A 5,000-nucleotide genomic window follows, 5' to 3' on the forward strand; every position below is an offset into this window, starting at 1 on the left:
CTCCTATATCGACACAAAGTATATACGACGTATTAACAAGCTATATACTTTGACAAAAGCCAAATTTTTTACAATAAGGAGGTGGGAGACGCTCCAGTTACGAAACTATACGAAGAGTGTGGCACTCTCTCTCGATCATCGGGATGAAGAGATATACTTTTACACGAATAATTCGAGGCGCCTGCGTGAGGTCGTACACAGAAAGACCCGCCGTCTCCGAATAATATTATAACAAACGAAAAACTTAAAAATATTCTCGAGGCGCCTGCGTGAGGTCGTAAACAGAAAGACCCGCCGTCTCCGAATAATATAACACACGGAAAACTTAAAAAGATTCTCGAGGCGCTTGCGTGAGGTCGTACACAGAAAGACCCGCCGTCTCCGAATCCTATAACACGAAACCGCTACTATTAATAATAATAATAATAATAATAATAACGATATGTGAGGGAACTTGAGCTGAACACATATCGAAAAAACTAAAAGTTACAGTGGAAACCACGTGTAATGAGAAATGCGATCGAGGCGCCTGCGTGAGGTCGTACACAGAAAGACCCGCCGTCACGATCTCGTATTTCGTATTTGCATCGTGGAAATCCAACGAACGAACAATATAATATATAAACTAAAATCTCTAAAGTGCCTCGTGTCGGAGAGATCACTGCTCACACCTCTTCTATATTTCGTAGTTGCGTTGCGTAGGCCTCACCTCCTAGCAACGGGACATAAGGAAGACTGCTCTTTGGGATCGAACGAAGCGTCTATAACGAGTCGTCGACGAGAGCGAAAGAACGCGAATAGCGAGCCGCAGAAAAATAGGATACCGAATTATATATCTTCGAAGGTTCTCTTCGAAGATCCATGGATACCTATATCTGCGCGTCTCCAGCTATCTCGCGCGTCTCTCCAAACTCTCGTCGTTCCTCGAAACGTGCTTCCTACCCAAAGGGCGTTCGTTCTTCCTATGTCGTTTCGTTGTCGTTCGTTTCAACGGCGAACGATATACGATGTTCGACAAAACGAAACCACGTTGTACGTTCGTACTCGTGGATCGGGTAACCTAGAACGAAAACGCATTGCGTGGATGTTGGCCCGAAAAGATATATACCAGTGCGAGTGATGGTAAAGAGTATAACGATTCTTAACTAGACGAAGTTGGTTCGGAGGGGACCGCCGGCCGTCTCTCTATCCTCGCGAGTCTAATGCCTCGTTCCGTCGCTAGAGTTTTTCAAACTCTGCTTCTGGCTATCGGGAAGAATAGACCGCGCGCGAGGAAGAGGAACGACGACCGTGCGCGTCCCATCGATTTTTTTTATTTTTACCTGAACCACCGAAGTCGATTCAGAGGGGACCGCCGGCCGTCTCTCTATCCTCGTTGTCGTGAGTCATATGCCTCGTTCCGTCGCTAGAGTTTTTCAAACTCTGCTTCTGGCTATCGGGAAGAAACGACCGCGCGAGGAAGACGACGACGACGACCGTGCGCGTCCCATCGAATTTTTTTTTATTTTTACCTGATCGACGGAAGTTTCGTCCGGTTCGTCTCTTTTACCATCGTCTCGTCGACCCGTTCAGAGGGGACCGCCTGTCCATATCCTCGTTGTCGTGAGTCATATGCCTCGTTCCGTCGCTAGAGTTTTTCAAACTCTGCTTCTGGCTATCGGGAAGAAAAGACCGCGCGAGGAAGAGGAAGGACGACCGTGCGCGTCCCTTTCGAATTTTTTTTTATTTTTACCTGAGCGACCAAAGTGGATTCAGAGGGGACCGCCGGCCGTCTCTCTATCCTCGTTGTCGAGAGTCTAATGCCTCGTTCCGTCGCTAGAGTTTTTCAAACTCTGCTTCTGGCTATCGGGAAGAAAAGACCGCGCGAGGAAGAGGAAGGACGACCGTGCGCGTCCCTTTCGAATTTTTTTTTATTTTTACCTGAGCGACCAAAGTGGATTCAGAGGGGACCGCCGGCCGTCTCTCTATCTTCGTTGTCGCGAGTCTAATGCCTCGTTCCGTCGCTAGAGTTTTTCAAACTCTGCTTCTGGCTATCGGGAAGAATAGACCGCGCGCGAGGAAGAGGAAGGACGACCGTGCGCGTCCCATCGATTTTTTTTATTTTTACCTGAACCACCGAAGTCGATTCAGAGGGGACCGCCGGCCGTGTCTGTATCCTCGTTGTCGAGAGTCTAATGCCTCGTTCCGTCGCTAGAGTTTTTCAAACTCTGCTTCTGGCTATCGGGAAGAAACGACCGCGCGAGGAAGACTACGACCGTGCGCGTCCCATCGATTTTTTTTTACCCGAACGATGGAGATGCATATCGGCTGTTTGCTTCGAATAACTGGACGAGAGGAACGAACATATATATATATCATGGGCTAGCCACCGTGCGCTTTCTTCGCGAGATCGTGTGCTGTACAGAGGATTCAGAATCGGGTGTTATATCCCCGTCGTTTCCTGACGAACGGAGCTTCGATCTCGTTGGTTGTTATATATTATAATGCACTTTACGCCCGGTCGGCGGGCTGCGTGTGTCGTCGCGCAGTCCGTCCGATTTCGTTTTCGAACGTATTTTCGTGTCGTCAATCATATGGCGACTTCCGCGCGTTCGATTCCCGTTGGTCGGACGTTTGTCGGATATCGGCTTCTTTCGAACCGAGAATAAGAGTACAAAAACCTGAGTACACAAACAAAAATCCATGCATAAACGATTACCCTGAACGGTGGATCACTTGGCTCGTGGGTCGATGAAGAACGCAGCTAATTGCGCGTCAACGTGTGAACTGCAGGACACATGAACATCGACATTTCGAACGCACATTGCGGTCCACGGATACAATTCCTGGACCACGCCTGGCTGAGGGTTGCTCACGTAAACCTAAGACTGCTTGCGTTGCGTATCGTTGCTCTCGGTCCGTATCTCTCTGTTCTTTCTTGCCTCGTCGACAGCCCGCCGTCGTTCGTTTTATCTTTAAACGAACGTTTCTGAGTCGGAGGACGAGCGCCAAGCAAAAGAATACGAATTAAAGAGCGGTCGAGGGCTCGTACGCGACGTACGAGCGATTGTTGGACGTTCGTCGGCGTTCGTCGCTGGATCGTGTGGAGACCGGCGTACGCATGCTCTCGATACAAATATATATGAAAAATCTATCGCGTTCACGGGAGACTCGCAAAACTACCTCCGTCTCTTCTCTGTCCCTTCTTGGCTTGACAACCCGCCGTCGTTCGTGTTTTACGAACGTTTCTGAGTCGGACGAAGCGCAAGAAGAAGGATACGAATTAAAAGAGCGCGGAGAGAACCGTCGTCGTCGACGCGGTTATCGAGATACACAGAGCGAGTTTTCTTCGTGGCCGATTTTTTTTTTCTTTTTGTATCAGCCTCTGCTACGTTTTGTTAGTCTTCGATAAGCACGAATGACCGCGCCCCCGACGTCGTCTTAAATGAATTTTTGGCGAGACTGAGAGAAAGCAAAAATATTTTTGAACAAAGTCAGTCGAGAGAGGAGAGAAAAGAGAACCAAGATATTAAAACCTAAACCTAAACTTGGTGGCGTAACGAAAAACTGTGTGCCTTAAAGAAACACAACCGTCTTTTCATCAAGATGTTTTTACTCGTACAGCCCCAGGGATCGAATACCCACTCCGTCTGTTCGTGCGGCAGAGATGTATTCTGCAGGCGCGAGACGACTGACGAGAAGACAACGAGGACCGTCGCATCGATGGGTCGTCGTTGCGTTTTTCATCCTCTGTGCTTTTTTCTGTTCTTCGCGAACCCAGAGAAAGCCGTAGATCCGGGAACGGACACACGAGATTTCTTCGAACGCTGATGACTTAGGGAGATGATCCCCAGCGTTGCGCGGAGATCGGAGAGTACGCGTACATGTATCGGGACGAATTTTTCCCCGTCGGTCGCGTATCTCTCTGCCCGCGCGCCTGGCCCAAAGCCACGTTCGTCGGAAATCAACGAAAAGTGTGTTACGATCTAGCGTGCGTCTACGATCGGCTATATTTAAGGGTGACGAAGAAGAGAAAAGCTCACGGTGTTGCGCAACGTTTCTGTACTCGATTTTAAGATGTGCATGTGAGTCCGTTACAAAGTTGTTCGGATCGTCGAAAATAGTCGTTTTCGTCGTCGTGCGAAAGAGAATAATCTCTGACATTGGCACGGAGAGATCGCGCAGAGGAAGAGAACGATCCTCTTTGGCGAGGCTCGAGAAAGACTAACGAAACTTGATTAGAGACGAGGTATACACGCGCCGTACGTACGACGTACGCGCGTGTGATTTTTTTTTGCTTTAAGGCGATTCGGCGCTCCGAGTATTAGAGAAAAAGAGATCGTTGGTCATCCCATGTCTCTTCGTCGTCTATCGCTGGACCGCGCATCCTAACGTATCGCCGGTCGTCCAGTCCCCGAGTAATAAATTCACCCCGTTGTGTACGTCTCGCGCTCGCTTTTCCACTTGCGTGAGTTCCCGTGCGTTTTCGTCGTTGGTACAGAGCAAAGAAACCGATATGTTATATACATGTCGCGTGTTCGATCTCTGTGCCAGCAATAACAGGCGAAAACAAGGAACCGCTGGAATCGTCGAGAAGAGAGAAACGGCTACGGGAGATATATTATACATAACACGTGTATATATATATATATATATTATACAAAGAGGACGGGCGTTAAAAACCGGAGATCGTTACGGGTGTCTTGCGTGAGTCTTAGCTCGAACATGATACGACGAACGAAGTTTAAAAGGCACTTTGGCGAGATGCATAAAACGTTTCTCGATCGAGATAGAATATAAGGTTCTCGATTCTATTCGAATTAATTTTTTTTTTTTATTTTTTTTTCTCTTTGAGGCGATTCTCGGAGAGAGAAATAAAAATAAAGACCCTCTGTCGCATTGTTATCAAACCGTCTTGCTTTTCTCGAATCGCGCCCACATGGCACGAAATTTTTTTTTCTTTGAAAAAAAAAATTGTCACCGTGTCGTGACGTTGAAGCGACCTCAGAGTAGGCGAGATC

The 5,000-nt window shown here is 48.1% G+C and overlaps 2 non-coding genes across 2 annotated transcripts in view; both read left to right on the top strand.

Moving 5' to 3' along the window:
- The first annotated feature begins 2,695 nt into the window (after window positions 1-2,695).
- On the top strand, window positions 2,696-2,850 carry LOC139997364 (5.8S ribosomal RNA). Its single transcript, XR_011802750.1, has one exon. It is a non-coding gene; the product is annotated as a 5.8S ribosomal RNA (ribosomal RNA).
- Window positions 2,851-4,978: 2,128 nt separating this feature from the next.
- Window positions 4,979-5,000, top strand: part of LOC139997363 (large subunit ribosomal RNA) — a 4,174-nt gene continuing 4,152 nt past the window's right edge. The window contains exon 1 of the ribosomal RNA XR_011802749.1: window positions 4,979-5,000. This exon is cut by the window's right edge and continues 4,152 nt beyond it. This is a non-coding gene — a ribosomal RNA (large subunit ribosomal RNA).

This window comes from Bombus fervidus, unplaced genomic scaffold (genome assembly GCF_041682495.2).
Source record: "Bombus fervidus isolate BK054 unplaced genomic scaffold, iyBomFerv1 scaffold0065, whole genome shotgun sequence".
NCBI lineage: Eukaryota > Metazoa > Arthropoda > Insecta > Hymenoptera > Apidae > Bombus > Bombus fervidus.